Source organism: Melanotaenia boesemani, chromosome 1 (assembly GCF_017639745.1).
Source record: "Melanotaenia boesemani isolate fMelBoe1 chromosome 1, fMelBoe1.pri, whole genome shotgun sequence".
Taxonomy (NCBI): domain Eukaryota; kingdom Metazoa; phylum Chordata; class Actinopteri; order Atheriniformes; family Melanotaeniidae; genus Melanotaenia; species Melanotaenia boesemani.
In genome coordinates, this window is record NC_055682.1 from 36,804,182 (window position 1) to 36,821,712 (window position 17,531).

Below are 17,531 nucleotides of genomic sequence, written 5' to 3' on the forward strand. Positions count from 1 at the left end.
AGAAATTTTGAACATCTCAGGTGTCATAGCCACTGAAGATCCAAGGACCAACCCAGACAAAATCCCAAGTACAAGTCTTAACTGAGACTTAAAGGCCCTGAAGTCTAAGTCTCAGTTATCATTGTGAGGGGCTAGCTTCGCAATAACTTAACAGTAGTGTTGTATACAGCAACAGAAACTTGACTTAATTTATGGGGAAAATTTCCCAGTAGCCTAGCATTGGCAGCTGAGGTGCTGCAATATTGGATCTGCATAGGTTTAACAACTTGGGGTGTACGTAACATGTTTGACCATAATACAATAATATTTATATTTAATGGACAATACATTTTATTTGCTAATATCATAAATTCTATCACAATATGTTTTATTTTTGATTTGATTCAGGACCCAATAATTGATTTGAAACAATATCACATGCTGACTTAACACAACTACTTCCATTCATATCAACTCACAAAAAGCAACTAAAGTATATAAAAAACATATTTTTTATTTCTGAGCTAAAACAGATGTTTAAATGAAAAATGAATCAAAACAAAAATAAACTCTACCACATTCTATATAGTGAGATTTAAAAACGCACAGATAATGTTAAAGAAATTTAAGAAATATTACAGATATCTTACAGATTGTCAACACATATCTACTTTCAGGTGTCTTCCCTCAGACCCTAAAAACAGCCGTCATCAAGCCACTACAGAAAAAGAAAAACCTAGACTCGTCACTCATGAGCAGCTGTAGGACGATATCAAACCTCTCCTTTCTTAGTAAGATTATAGAAAAAGCTGTCTTTCAACAGCTACACAACTTCCTGACACTAAACAACTGTTCTGATGTCTATCAGTCAGGCTTTCGGGCACACCACAACACTGAGATGCTCTAGTTAAGATCTTTAATGACATCCGCCTGAGCACAGATAGCGGAGATTTTTCAGTCCTGGTACTGCTGGATCTCAGTGCTGCATTTGACATGGTCAACCAAACCATCTTACTAGACCAGCTGAAAAACTGGGATGGACTTTCTGGCACTACAATTAAGTGGTTTTAGTCGTATTTAAAAGACAGGGACTACTTTGTGTCTATAGGTAACTATAAAATCTGAGCGAACCAAAATAACCTGTGGGGTTCCCCAAGGCTCCATCCTGGGGCCACTGCTGTTCAACATCTCACACAAATTATGAAAAGCAACTAAATATATTACCATAGTTATGCTGATGACACACAAATCTACATAACCATCTCACCAGGAGACTACAGTCCGATCCAACCTCTGATCAACTGCATCAATCAAATTAAAGATTGGATGTGCCAGAACTTCCTTGAGTTAAATGAAAATAAAACTGAAAAAATAGTTTTTGGAGTAAAGGAAGAAACAATAAAAGGCAGTACTGACCTTCAAACCTCTAAGTTCAAAACTAACAACCAAGCCAGAAATCTGGGAGTAGTCCTGGACTCAGACATGATTTACAGCAGTTATATAAAGACAGTTGTAAAGTCGGCCTATTACACTACACTGGACTACTGTAATACTGTCCTCACAGGTCTCCCTAAATAGTCCATTAAACAGCTGCAGTTAGTACAGAACGCTGCTACTCGAGTCCTCACTAAGACCAAGAAAGTAGATCCTAGAACTCTAGTCCTCAGATCTTTACACTGGCTTCCTGTCTGTCAAAGAATTGTCTTTAAAATCTAGTTTGTTATGAACCAACCAGGGTCATCAGGGTCAGGTCTACTTTCTGTTCCCAGAGTCAGAAATAAACATGGAGAGGCAGCGTTCAGCTTTTGTGATCCTCACATGTGGAACAAACTCCCAGAAAACTGCAGGTCTGCTTAAACTCTCAGCAGTTTTAAATCAGGGTTAATAACTTTTCTATTTGATGCCTATTATCAAAACAAATTCTCCACACTGGAACTTTATTTCTTGCATCTTATCTGTTTTATCTTAGCTTTTCTGTTTTCATTTAATTTCTTTCATTTCTTTTAAAGTTTGTTTTTAATGCACTTGTCATTGCTTCCTGCACCCTCCTGTAATGCTTTTAATCTTTTATGTAAAGCACTTTGAATTGTCTTGTACATGAAATTTGCTATACAAATAAATTTGCCTTCCCATTGAAGCAAGTTAAAGTGTACACCTTGCTCCTATTTAGGGTCTCTAACCAAATACTTTTAGAATTTAGTTACAGTAACCAAGGCAGTACAGTGTGATTTTATCAAATTTTACACCATTATTTTCTTCATGAGATTATAATGAGAAACTTTGGTTGTTATAACAAGCAAGTCTAAACAATTCCACGTGTTCTTTCTTCAGTGCATCTTACCAAAGATAAAGCATCAATGTGTGATTGATGTTTTAATTTTGGATCAATACTTTTAGCACTTTGATAAATGAATTACAGCATTGATATAGTCAGTGTGTTGTTACACTCCTAATAATAACCATGCTGCATACAATAAAAGATGAATCCACTAATTACACCCTACCAAGTTTCTGTGAAAACAGAAAAAAGCTTCTGCTGTCTATTCAAAAGAAAATCTGTTTATGAATGTATTTATATAAAATAATTAGGTAATTATTTCAGCACATTGCAGTGTGAGTGTAAGGATCTTCTCTGTCAATAAAAAAAGAAAAGAAAAGAAAAATAGTTTTCTATACTCTGTCTACTTCCCTTAATAAAAAGACTAACAATCGCATAGTGATGTCAGTAAAAAAAACCCGGCAGGTTATTATATACCTCACTTACAACCTGCCACTATGTGGTTCTCATTATTCAAAACATGCAGGAAATCTACATTTTAATAATACAAAAAAAAAATAAAATAAAATAAAAAAATTGCTGCATTCTTTGTGGCAAAAGAGAATAAACACACACCTTGTCTCATATCTGTTTGGAATTGCATTTCTCCTTTACTATGGGTCTTAATGATGCCTCGATAATGCATGAGGACAGTCTCTGGAGCTGTGCTCCAATGAGCTACTTCTCATTCTGCTCACCTTCATGTTTGCTCCTCTCTATTTGTTTATGTGAATGGGAAACAGACTACAACGGAAATCCAAATAAAATCCATTTTTCTTTGATCTACACCAAATGACTTCCAGTTTTAAAAGAACCCCAAATAATTGCAAGTGTTCTGTGTCTCTTTGTGCCATTATGTAACTCTGATGAGATAGAAAACGTCTATATAGGGTCATAACTTGTTGCATTTCCACTAAGTAGCTAAGAAATTAATTACTGTAGCTTCAAGTATTATTTCACTACCACAGAAGAATAAAAAGATACTGTGGTAAAGAAATCTGATTTCCACCTTGAAAAACAGAAACACAGCTGCTGATCTAAATAATTGCTTAATAATTAAAGCCTAACAGATAATTAGAGAGGAGTATTTGGTTGAATATTTCCTTAAAAAATTACTTTGCTTATGTGTGATTGGAACAGTATAAGATAAGTAATGTCAGGGGCCTACAACAATCACGCTCATGTATTGATATGCTGACAACCCAAAGAATGGCTTGTTTGTCTAAAGGCTTACTGCTAATCAATATGGTTGTTTAAGTTTACTGACACATGGTCAGTTGCCTTTACAGGACATAAATCTGTTTGACAAGTGATTTTCATATTCACACATTTCTGCCTTTGAAAGGAAAAATGACCGTGGAAAGCTCTTCAAGTCATACTTGCAGCACTTAGAGGAGTTAACCACACTATGTGTTGTGATAACCATGACATTCTGGTCAGCCAAGTGAGCCTGTTATGTAAATGATAAACCACAGTCTTTGAATTTTAATTAATTGTTAAATCAACAAAGTAAATGGGATATCTGACTGCATCATCCTCATTTGAAGGGGGGAAATAGAAGAAAACATGTAGGCAAGCGTGTCCTTGCTGCTAAGAATTTGGCTAGCAAACAATGGTAAAGCACAGGGATGGGCAATCCGGGTCTGCAGTCCTGCAGGTGTGTGCGGATACAAGTGCAGTTAAATGCCCCATGTATCTTTCTTAGCATGTGTGCATTGGTAAAACCCATGGTTAGATCCATTATTACACAGTTTTTCTCCTCTGCACCCATACTTTCAAGGTGCCATGAATGCATCATCACTATCTTTCTGTGTTTTGTAATGAAACCAGGTGGGAGCCGGGTGGCGCATCTGCAATTACTAAACAGCAAACATGGAGTGCAGCGAGACAATAGGTGAAGAGGAGTGTTTTGTAAAACATTGTAAAATTACAGAGAACACAATTAGTAAAAGGTCCTGAGGACAGGACTGTTTGTGAATGTTGCATTACCTCCGTCATGGTGGAGGTCAAGCAGTCGGGGCATTGGTTTGTCTGTCAGCAACAAAACTCAAAAGGTTATGGACGTATTTTGATGACATTTTTAGGAAATGTCAGAAATTAAATAAGGAGCAAGTGGTTAGGCTTTGGGGGTGATCTGGATCCCTGCCTGGTTCCAGGAATTTTTTGAAGGAGGCTTTATACCATGGGGCGATAGAGATGGTTTTTGACGTTAGAGCTTCTAGCTTAAAACATAATGGCCACAATTATTCATAAAAAATAAATAAATAAATAACAGTGGTTTGAATTCTTGTACTCTGTGCTTCCAGTTTTTCTTTTTTTTTTAATAGAATTAGAAATAAAACCATCCTCTAGTACCATATTGAATTGTATCTTTGTTTAAGTTTAATTTAGTGGTCTGCTTTACAGAAAACAATCAAGTACCAAATATATCCTTAATGAAGCAAGAGCTAAAATCACTGTGATAATATTTGGAAACTAGACGTGGCCTTGTAAATTCTTTGTATTGTGTTAAATAGTCTGGAATCGCATGATAAATCGTATTGAACCAAATCGCACTGTATAAAGTAAAATTGTTGTCAAATCATTAATGAATCACATCATTGTCAAGAGGGGTGAATCGTATTTCTTCACTAGTGCTTCACTGTATGATTAATGTGTCGTAACACTGGCAGCGTACCAAGATGCGTATCAAATCAGCCTCAGTGGTGGGAATTCCCACCCCTCCTCTGCTGCCACTCGGTAACTGTTTGTGTTTTAATTATTCCTAAGTACAGTTTTTAGTTTCTTTTTGGTTTTCTTTTTGCGTGTGTGTAGTTTATAGTTGATGTGACTTAAAAAGTGAAGGTATGTAAGTTACTCAGTTGTAACTTCTGAACAGACACTCAGTTGCTGAAAACAATTCATTATTCTCTCCAGTTGTCATTTTTACAAGTTAATGTATTTTTAACATCTAGAACAGGGATGAGCAATCCTAGTCCATAAGCGTCATTCCTGCTAATTTTAGAAGTTTTCCTGATGCTACACCCATGGGGTCATATTACTAAAGATTCTTAGTGCAAAGAGCTGCTCCAAGTGGCCAAATTCTAAGAAAATTCTGAGAAACATGATGTTTTTTTAGATTTTCCCCAAAAAGTGAAAAGTAGATCCTAGTAAAGATAAAAGCTATTCCTAAAGAATCCTAGCTCTTAAGAGAACTCCTAAGGTGAGATCTGTTAAGAGCTGGGAAGAGGACTTTTACTATGCTTGGGAGTTCCCTAAGCAGAGGACAGAATGGCGGACAGAAGAGACAGAAGAGATATTCTCCAAACACTGGATGACAGTGAATTAATTAAACATTACAGATTCGATTGTTTTTTTTTTTTTTTTTTAAATATACCTTTCAAAACACTTTGATGCTCATTAACCAATTAAGCCAGGAGTAAACACTGCTTCTCTGTCCAGCTGGTTTCCTTCTTCTTTTCTTCTCCATTACTGTTCTCTGGTTTGTGGTAGATTTGAATGCTAACCAATGCTGCTTCTTATAGGCCGGTTACCAGTCACAGACACTGATGGAAGCTGGACCATTTTACCCTCGTTAATACACAATGGAGTTGAAATGTTCAAAGTTGAAAGTACAGCAATTACCAGCATGGTAAATAAATTGTTAAGCTGAGCTCAGGCAAGGGACCCAAAAGCAGGACTTCTGAGACCAGTAAAAATTAAATAGTTTATCCCAGTAACAGGCTTCAGATCAGGTTGTCTGGTTTAGAACAGGAATTACAATCAGGCAATGGGCTAATGAAAACACACAGATTATATACAGACAGGAGGAAATGGATCAGGTGAAATCTGTCAGGACAGGACAGACACAAAGGCAGGAAGGACAAGACATCTGAAAAGAGAGGAGAGTTAGAACTTCAAAATAAAACACTCAAACCAAAACTGGAAACAGAATAGACAACAGAAAACATAAACTTGACAGGACACAACATAAATGTAAGCAAATAAATATAACTATGAGCATGTAACTACTGTACCAGGGGGTCTGAGTTTCTACATTTTCTGTAGGATAATTTCAAAGTATAGCTTACCATTTATATAACAAATTTTCTTTTTAGGTAAAAAGTTATTTCAAATTACACAGTTTTCATATAGAATAGATTCTATGATTAAGTTATTGATTTGATGGTCCATTCTATGCCCATTTTCACTAAAGTTGTATCTAGCTTTTAGGATCAACCAGTCACAGCTTTTGAAATGATGATTCATACCTAGCAACGGGGGTCAACCACACTTTCTCACTAAGATAGGAATTTCTGTCCATTCCTTTCTCAGAGTTCTCTGAGAATCTTCTGGAATCACTCTTAAGCTAAGACTCTGAGAGGATTCTCAGAATCTTTAGGAACACAGGTCATGATTTAGACCCAGACTTGTATAGAGCTTGATGTCAAGCTCTGCACAAGTTTGCTAGTTACTCATTGATTTCAGTCAGGTGTGTTGCAGTAGGGAAATTTTTAAAACATTTAGGACATAGTCTGTCAAAGACCAGGACTGAGGATCACTGGTCTAGCACATATCAAAGTATATTGTTGCTGATATGAGCTCAATATAATTACCAACATGTTTTTTTCTACTATGTATTTTGCTTAATACACTTCTGCATACCTTGATGTGGGAAAAAAGCAGCACACTGAATGAACTGAGGCTGGAAGTCTGAGAGGCACATCTCATGCAGCCAGTGTGGATGGTCTAATATGGTCAACATGACATTCATGACATTCCATGCATGCTGTTCTCCTGGTGCAAAGCTGGCAAGGTTAACCAACTGCAGGAAGAAATGGTGTTAAAGGTACAAGGTGTGGATTGAACCCTAACCTTTGGATTGCCAGGTGACCTCTGTCTTCTCCCCTAGGTTGTACAAAAATATATGATTAAGTATCAAACAAGTGGTGCGGCACACCATAGAAAACAGTTAACAAAAAGAAAATCCAGACAGTAATGTGAACACTTAGAAGAGATAAACCACTTGTTCACAACTTGTTTACAGTGATACTTAATTTTAAATACACCATTGTTATTTCCTAGATCTGTAAGTGCTTATAATGTTTTGACCTTGTTATTAATGCAAAGTAATAAGATCAGAGAGGAATGAATAATCAATGAAAAATTAAATTCCCACACTGTACTGTGATAATTTCTGTTCACACGACAGTCTTTGTTGAATATGACCCACTAGTATGCTTCTATGCGTAGTTTAATTCATAAACTAAAAAACTGGAATAAATAAGCCATCAAACAGGTGAGTGTTGACTAGCTTTTATCAGCTGTTTTGAAGTATCAGGGAAAGCTGCATAGAGTGTGACACTCCACTTGTTTAAGTCAATGAAAACATTTTGAAAGGAAGTTATGTGACTGACAATCTAATTTCTGTTTAAGAAAAATTGATGCAATTTCAGTGTGGAAGGCTGAGATGCATTTTAATGTCACTTGTGAATGGAGTCAGACCAAATCACATGCACAAAAAATAAATGTATGTCTGACATTGAATTTATACATATGCATGGAGTTTTATTTAATCTGCCTCCAAATGCCATCAATCACAGTTCTAATGCATCTCATTCCTTTTTAGATTTTTTCTGTTGTTGTTTTTAAGTCATGATCTAAACACATGCCAGGATCAGCTGAAAGAGTCACAGACATTCTTCTCTGTCACATGATTGTTCCCCTGAGTTGGTGGCAAGCTATGCCAGACTTAATTATAAAACTGTGAATCCATGGGAGAAAGCCTGACACCATGTCAGTTTAAAGCTCATTCATCATGATTGTACAAAAAAAAAGAAAAAAAAAGAGAGCGAGATAGAAAAACTCAAAAGGAAGACTCAACAGGAAGGAACTAAACAGAGAGGATGAAAGAAAAGGGGAAAAAAGAGGAAAAGAATAAAAAGGAAGTGGCTCTCCATGGATGGCTTGTCATCGGAGGTGAGACTGAGCAGAACAGAGGTAAACAATGGATGTTTGGTAAAAGGCAGAAGCAGTCAGTCAGGCAGTAATAAAAAAAAGAAAGAGAGAGAGAAAAAGAAAATAAGGGGAAAAATAACAACAGCCGCAAGTCTTTCTGAAGGGAAGCTGCCAGACTCTATTTGTCTGAGTGTGCAGCACACTCTGTCACCTGCCATAACTACCCATCAACCCCCCGGATTTTTCAGCCCCAGCAATCCTCCGTAGTTGTGGTGATGTTAAATGTGTGTGTGTATATTGTGCATGTGTATAAATCAGTGTGTGTGTGTGTGTCACATGGCCCAGACTGGTGTGAGGGCTTGTTTGAAGTGTATGAGAGAGATGCAGTTACTGATACCAGATGACATTCTTGACTGTGTTGTAGCGCCTTGAGTGTTGACCTGCTAAGGTGGCTGTGCCAACACAAGGCTTCTGTCTGGGCTTATCTAGACCTTCACATCCACCTGCTCACAAAGACTGTTTGCATTTCCCACCTGTGAAGATCAAAGTGTCAAATAAAGCACTGTGCACCAAAAAAAAAAAAAAAAGAAAGTCAGTGTTTTGGCTAGAAAAGCAGCCTAGGCTGGGTTTTGTTGAGTTTAGCTCAGATGCAGGAGTTGCATTAAAATTTCCTCCATTAAACTGATCTCTGTTTATATATATTAAATATGAAATATTAAGACTTTCTTTTTTGTTTCTGTTTTTTTAACTAAATAACTTCTTTATATCTAGATACATGTGCATACATGTGCATGCAGGGTTCTTTCATGTAGTATTCGAGGATCTGTAAATCTGCCTCCATCTCTCCGTGGCTCTCTTGGGTTTGCTGTATAAAGTGTCAGTCTGAGAATTTGGGACAGTCGTTGATACACTCCACTCCCAAGGTAAAAAACTTCAGCTACACTGGTGACTTTTTCCTACACTCAAAATATGTCTATTTGTATGTAGAAATAAAAAAAAAAGAATAAACACAGAAAGACCAAGAGAAACTCATCCATGCATTCATCTCCAGCAGGCTGGATTACTGTAATGGTCTTTTAACAGGACTTCCTAAAAAGAGCTTTAAACCTCTGCAGCTCATCCAAAACGCTGCTGCTAGAGTTTTAACCAGGACTAAGAGATCTGAACACATCACACCGGTTTTGAAATCTTTACACTGGCTTCCAGTCAGTCACAGAATAGATTTTAAAACCCTTCTGATTGTTTACAAATCCCAGAATGGTTTAGGCCCAGAATACATCTGTGATATGTTCAGAGAATATAAATCTAGCAGAGCTCTTAGAGCCAAAGACTCTGGTCAACTAGTCCAGACCAGAGTCCAAACTAAACATGGAGAAGCAGCATTTAGCTGTTATGCTGCAAACAAGTGGAACAAACTGCCAGTGGAGATTAAACTTTCCCCAAATGTAGACATTTTTAAATCCAGGTTAAAAACATTTCTTTTCTCATGTGCCTATGCATGAAATCTGCACGGTAACTTTTAAACTTCTTGCTTTTAATCATTTTAAAGTAATTTATTATTTTATTGTGATTATGTCTTGCTGCCTTTTACTATTCTAAATATCTGTAATGTCTTTGTTTTATGCAAAGCACTTTGAATTGCCCTGTACATGAAATGTGATATAAAAATAAACTGCCTTGCCTTGTCTATTTGAACATGTTACAATTTCTAAAAATTATAGATAAAAATAACCTTTCTGCTTCAAAATAGCATATATAATTCCCCATCTATTTCCTTAATAAGTCACTAAAAAGATATGAATATACTAATCCGGTCCAGCTATTTGTCTGCATGCTTTGCCTTATCTTAGATGGCTATATTATATTTAGTACTGGGATGATATACAGAAAAAGAGGAGGATGGATTTTATAAGGAAGCTTGCAAATGGAAGTATCAGAATGTAATGCATTTACTTTATGTTGCTTTCAAGATTATTAGCAAAATCTCATTGTTGTCTTTACCCAACCAGAAAGTGTAATAAAATGTGGATATAAAACTGACTTAGAACCATCATAAGCTCTGATCATATGATGGTAATTACTTAAACATATTGAATGGCTTAGGTGATAATTTCAGGGGATCACCAGATAATTGTAAAAAATGTATACGTTACATTTATCAAATAAATTTGGAAATTTTATGAGGGTTTACAAAATTAAACCATCAATGAAGAAATAAATCTTTGAAATTAGCACAATATTTTTTTTTTTTAACATATTAATGCATAAACAACAAAGTTAGTACACGTCATAATAAAAATCTAAATTTGACATTATCTCCCCAACGGAAGCTGATTTTGGGTATGTAGGTTACTTTTCATAGCGGTGAACCACCAAAAACCACTTTATTCTCCTTTTTTATGAAGATTCTGACAGTTTGATGACCCATTTGATATATCACGCAATTAATCCCTAAGTCTTCACGTGGGGGTCGCAAACACCAATATATGTTATATATGTGGCTCAAAAAGTTTGAGATCCACTGTCCTAAGCAGGACTGCTTTGTGGTGCTCTGCAGCTAAGGTAGTGGGACTGAATAAGCACTGGTTTCTCCCCATTGCCTTTGGACAAAGATTTTTTTTCTTTCTTTTGTGTGTTCCTTTTGTTATCCTGTTTTATTTATATATTTAATTAGTATTTTGTTGAAATAAAATTTTTAACAATAGATCAATCAATTATTCACCACTAAAATTTGCCCCATGAAGGACTATACATAAAAATTCTATTAGATTCATTAAAAAAAAATAAAAAAATGGCGTACTGCACGGCGGCTGCTGCCTCAGTCTGTCTGATCCTGTTTGTTTATATGTTGTTGTTGTTGTCTACTCCTGGATGGGTTTGTACTGGGAAAAAAAGTCATTGCACCTGTTGCAATGACAAGAAAGTTTCATTCATAGATAAAATAAAAAAGTGTATTCTAAAATTTGTGAAGAGAATTTCCTGCAAAGAAATTGTGCAATATCCACTAACTCAGCCAAAATAATGGCAAAATTTAGAGGAAAAACAATGCCTAAATTGACAAAAATGTCCACAGTGATGCATGGTTTGAGATCTAGCCCAAGACCAGTAGCACCAGTATCGTAAAATCACACCATAGAAATGCAAGATGAGAAGATAAAAGCTTAATAAATTAACAAAGCTGTTTTTGCATTAACAATACCACCAAACAATAAATAGATAAATAAAATAAACAAAATTATCACAACCATAACAATACAAAAGGAAAGAGAGATCAGTGTAGCATCCCAGCACCTTTGTTTGTCAAACTTGAGTTTGTCCCACCCACCAGAAGATTGGTGGGCAAATGTTATCGTTGTTAGCCGCTAATAGCGAAGCTTGTTTGTTTGCTTTTAGCTTTTTTTGCGCCCCACAGCAATCTGTGTCCTTCTGTTAATAAAAACACTGGATCACACTTCGTCATTCAGAAAGCTGTAAAATGAGTAACTTCAGATATGCTGTGATTATGATCAATAACTTTTTCAACAGTATGTGTCTGTGAGAGCTGCAGATTCAGACCTGCAGTTCTGGACCTGCACTTGTAGACCCCTGATGACTATAAATATTAAAAGTTGGCATTGATTATATTTTTGTGCATTTGTTTTTGATAAATAAATTACATTTTTTGTAGAAATAAAAACATGTTTTTGGGACAGTGCCACCTACTGGATGATTGTAAAACGGCAGCTGCATTTCTGGACCAGCAGGTCCTCCAGACTCCAGACGAAGCTGCAGTTAGTTAGTGTCCAACTTAAATACCTCTTCTTCTCAAAGGTTACACTTTAAAACTTTAAAACTTTATTAGAAGTTGCATTACACCCAAATAAAAATGATAATATTTAATTTCTCATGAAGCTTCAAAGTAAGGCATTGCCTCGTGGAGATCAATACTTCTGATTCTGAAGGAGTTAAAAGTCTCTTCTTACAACATCTTTGAAGGTTTATTTCGGTATTAATTCTAATAGTTTAAAGGTTTAGTTCACTCAATACCAAATAGTTTGGCTTATTACACCAAACTACTAATTACTAAAAACTGACTAAAAAGTCTGTTTATTCTGAATGTTTTCCTTAGACATTATTACACAGATACGTACACCAGGTTGGACAGGTCTCTTCTTGCTGGACTGTGCTGGCTGCACCTTTAAAAGTGAGTGCTTAATTAATCAAAGTTATATTTTTTATTTCAAAAATAAAATCTCTAAATAAAAGCCATAGTTATATAAATGTAAATAGTGATAAAATACATTATATATTATATATATATTATAAAAGTTAAATTTAAATACTTTACATGATGTAATACGAACTTAACTTTTAGCATTAAGTATAAACTGCTAATGTGCTTCTGTAATGTCTGCCTTTCGGAAAATGTAGAAAGTACCATACTTTTTCATTAAACTAAATGTGAGAGTCAACCTGTTCATTTCCAACAAGCTAAACTAGCTACTAGCTTAACTTAGATTGATTTCTGACGTACATTTCAGACTGTGGTGGTAAATAGTGTCAAACTTATCACAGTAAAATCCTAATGACTTTTCAATTTCGAGTAGACAAAACAGTTTACGTACATTAAACATGAGATTCACGTCAACAACGTCTTTCTGATGATCACCATTATTGGTCTCCACTGAAATAGAAGAGCACATGATGTCATCTGACAAAATCCTTTTAACCTAAACTTGTTCCTGTCAATAAATTCCAGTTGTGAATTTTGATGATGAAAAAGAAAAAAAAAAAAAAAAAAAAAAAAATATATATATATATATATACATATACAGTATATATATATATATATATATATATGTATATATATAAACAATCTTTACTTTGTATTATTCAAACAAACACTGATCAACTCATCAGAGTTTAGAGCAGAAATTGTATGTGAATAAAATTCAAGCAAGCGTCCTCTGAATTGTGAAATATTACTTTTTAGGGATAATTTATTCACACAAACCTTCCCTTCATTTCTAAGAAACTGCAAGTGGCTTGTGTATCCGACAAACCAAAGCCAACAAATTGACATCATGTTTTTTTTCTACAAACCATGATCTAAAACATGACTCTGGTATGACACCTTGCTAGCAGGTACATCTACTAGATATAAAATAAACAGAATTTCCCACAAAACCTTTCAGATTGTGACATGTTTGCTGTAGTTCCACTGTCATTTCAGCTACCTCTCACTTCTGGAGATGGTGACAGAGTGTGAAAGTTAGAGATGTTCACCTTTAAAGAAGGTAAACTTACTTCTTATCCAGTGCAACATTTTGTGTCAGGGCTTGTGAATCAGCCCTGCTTGTGGTTGTTAGTTTGAAAGTAAATGTCAACGTATGCCACTCATACACAATATTTCTCTGAAGACAGCTGCCTTTGTGTAGACATGTTTAGTCAAGGATAAAAAAAAGAAAGAAAAGAGAGCTTTCTAGAGACCATCCTTAAATAACACATCTTACAGCATTTTCTTTCAGAGGATTAGCTTATAATAGTGCATGTTGTGGTCATCCACCGCTTGTTGCAGTGAAGGACAGCAATTCCAGGTGCAGCGAGGAGCGATGCAAATCAATCATTTTATCTTGAGTGAGATAATTTATGGTGTGCTTGGAGGGTTACGGATTCAATCTCCACCATGTTCCTACTGTCATGTCCCATGTTTAGGACTGTCATCAGTCTTCATCAGGAGCCCCGCTTTAGTCCCGCTACTCCAATCTCCAGAGCCACGATTTATCCCACAAATAATTGATTATGACAGGCTGCATGCAAACAGAAAGGGAACTAAACATGATTAATCACTTTGTTCGATTAATTACAGCTGATTATGCATTTTAAACACCAATCTCACAGCAGATGATCACTGGAGAGGTGCCCATATATTCATTAGACCTTCACCTGGGATTATATGCGGATAAACCACTCAGTGTGGGCCTTGAATAGACGCTTTATTTTAAATGAAAATATAATTTATTTTCCCTATTTGAGGCAATTGGGTTTAAACAATTAGTTGATGCCTTTCTATGAAAAGAACAACTATTGCCCTTTTTGGCATTTATAGTCCTTGAATCCTTTGAACCTTGTTTTATGCTTTAAAACGTCCAAGAGTAAATTGTGGAAAGCTCGTTGCCCTCTCTGACTTTCCTTGATATTAAAAGTAATACAATACCATTCCCACTGAAATTTGCAAATCAGATCACATAAGCAGGTTCAGAAAAAAAGCAATTAAGATTCAGTGAAACATGTAATTTAATCAGACAAAAAATGAAATATATTAAGGTTAAGAGTGCAGCATTCAGCCCTTTTTCACTGACTATTATTCAAATGAAGTCACAATGCAAATAGTGATTTTTGACAAGCACACACCTGTCTGGGATGACAGACAGTTCAGACTGATTTTATACAGGAAAACTGAGACCATGCATGACTTGTGCTTCTAAAATCAGTGGCAGCGATAACACAAAGAAGATCGGTTGTTGAGTATTCACTTGTTTCATTGGTTTCTCATTGAAAATTCTGCTGCCACATTCAGCATTAATTAAACTTGTCATACAACAATCCATATCAGTAAAATGTCAGACAAGACATTAAGTCGATTCCGACCAAATTACAACAAATTAAAGGAAAATAGACATCAGCTGCCAATATAATAGGAATAGCTTCACTACCTCCTTATTCCAACAGTAAACTATTGAGGAATGTGATGGCTTAGAAAGTACTGGATATATATATAGTTGTTCAGATAAAAATTTTAATCTCTCCACCTTTAACCTTATAAGGCTGCATGGATCATATTTGATTGAGTTTCTGAGATTTATGGTAAAAACTTAGCTCAAAACAATGTGATACTTGTCTTCCATCCCCTCATGGAGACAATAATAATACAATAATACACTGTTACGACCCAATATAAGGGGTATGTTTGGGCGCAACAAAAAGCACGGTGAGGACAGGTGGTAAGTTAAAATGAAAGCCCATTTATTTACAATTCCCGTGACACAGTGAATGACAACCTGTGAAACAAAAGATAAGCTGGGGTTAGCGGACCTGCAGAAAGAAACAAACAAAACCTATACCAAACACACACCGAGTGCAAACGAAACACACAACCGCAACTCGGTAGTGAAACTAAAACCAGCCAAAAGCAACAGGCCCATAACTAAAGTGACCGCTGTCACAACACAATAAAACGCTAACCTAGCCCAGCGCTAACACAAATACACAGAATTAAACTAATCACACAGAACTAAACTCCGAAAACACCCAAAGTGACACAAAAGGATGTCGCGACACCTGCACACCCCCGGTGCACAACATGAGGGGGAGAGCGGCCTGAGCCTTTCTGGCTTCTCCCCCTCCAGACCTGGCTCGGCTGCAGCCTTTTCAGCCTCAGCTTTCCCTTGGGCTGCAGCCTGACTGGTCCAGAGGGATGCCAGTCAAAACGGGGCTGGGGCAAAGTTGCTGGCCTTAGCCACTCCGGGCAGCGCTCTGCAGTCCCTAATCAGCATCATAAACAGCCACAGCTGCCTGCAACAAGCAGGGGCCGTAACACACCCCTCCTAATAGTTTCAAAATCTCTCCCCAAAAGGAATTTGAAACTACAAAAAAAAGGCCCTGCTTGTTCCCACACACACAATCAAAAAGGTAGGGTACCACACAGCCACTACCTCAACGGAAGGAACACAGGACACACTGACAGTGCGCAAAGCACACACACACGTGACGAAATGGCAGGGTATCACACAACCACTGCCGCAACACGCACAACACACACGTGACAGGTGACGTCACGGTAGGGGATCACACAGCCACCCCGCAACGTACATACTACACACACAAGTGACGGAGCGGTGGGGTTTTCACACGGCCACCGCCGCAGCGTACACGACATACACACACAAGTAACGAAACGGTGGGGTTCACTCAGCCACCACCGAAAATGTGCACACACAAACAAAGGCAAACCATCCAGCTACTGAAACTGAAGGCGGGCCGATGGTGAGTTCACCTCCACGTCTCGGAGACCAGGTACCAAACACTAAATGGCAGCAAACGGGGAGAGGTGTCTGACCACATTTAGCTTTCCACATGCAACCACCCACATTCATCGCCCCCACTAGGGTGTCAGAACAAAAGACGGCGCAACAGGGGAGGACTACAGGCATGTTCCTGCTTCACCCTCCCGACCTTCGGGAGGTACGTCCTCCACCGTACAACGGGTCGCCTCTAGGCCAGAGTACCCTATCAAAAGCTGCTACCAAAAGTTCAGTTCACACCATCTCCTTTCCCGCACACACACTCCCAATGGAGCCATCGGCTGCTGGATGCCAACCTCCAACAGGGAGAGAACTCACCACACGGCAGGAGACCTTCCTGCCGGTTCCCACCAGAAGTAGGAAGATGGGAGCCCCTCCACAATAATAGCTCCCATTCACGACCACAAGAAGGGAAACGAAAAACAAATGGCTTAATCATCCTCACCTCGCAAACCACGGGAGAACCTTCAAGATTGGTAATAGAAGAAATATCCCGGACAAGCCCCCACTTGTTACGACCCAATATAAGGGGTATGTTTGGGCTCAACGAAAAGCACAGTGAGGACAGGTGGTAAGTTAAAATGAAAGCCCATTTATTTGCAATTCCCGTGACATAGTGAATGACAACCTGTAAAACAAAAGATGAGCTGGGGTTAGCGGACCTGCAGAAAGAAACAAACAAAACCTATACCAAACACACACCGAGTGCAAACGAAACACACAACCGCAACTCGGTAGTGAAACTAAAACCAACCAAAAGCAACAGGCCCATAACTAAAGTGACCGCTGTCACAACACAATAAAACGCTAACCTAGCCCAGCGCTAACACGAACACACAGAATTAAACTAATCACACAGAACTAAATTCCAAAAACATCCAAAGTGACACAAAAGGATGTTGCGACACCCGCACCCCCGGTGCACAACATGAGGGAGACCTGGCTCGGCTGCAGCCTTTTCAGCCTCAGCTTTCCCTTGGGCTGCAGCCTGACTGGTCCAGAGGGATGCCAGTCAAAACGGGGCGGGGGCAGAGTCGCTGGCCTTAGCCACTCCGGGCAGTGCTCTGCAGTCCCTAATCAGCATCATAAACAGCCACAGCTGCCTGCAACAAGCAGTGGCCGTAACAACACTACAATAATTTTGGCATATTACATGATGAAAAATAGTATATATACATATATATATATATATATATTAACATTTTGTTAAAGGGCCAAATAAAGACTAGATTTTT

The 17,531-nt window shown here is 37.5% G+C and overlaps 1 long non-coding RNA gene across 1 annotated transcript; it reads right to left on the bottom strand.

The window, feature by feature from the left end:
• Positions 1–255: 255 nt before the first annotated feature.
• Positions 256–15,358, bottom strand: LOC121634984. Its single transcript, XR_006009336.1, has 3 exons — positions 15,194–15,358; positions 14,943–14,948; positions 256–265 (listed from the first exon to the last, which is right to left on the bottom strand). It is a non-coding gene; the product is annotated as an uncharacterized LOC121634984 (long non-coding RNA).
• Positions 15,359–17,531: the final 2,173 nt, after the last annotated feature.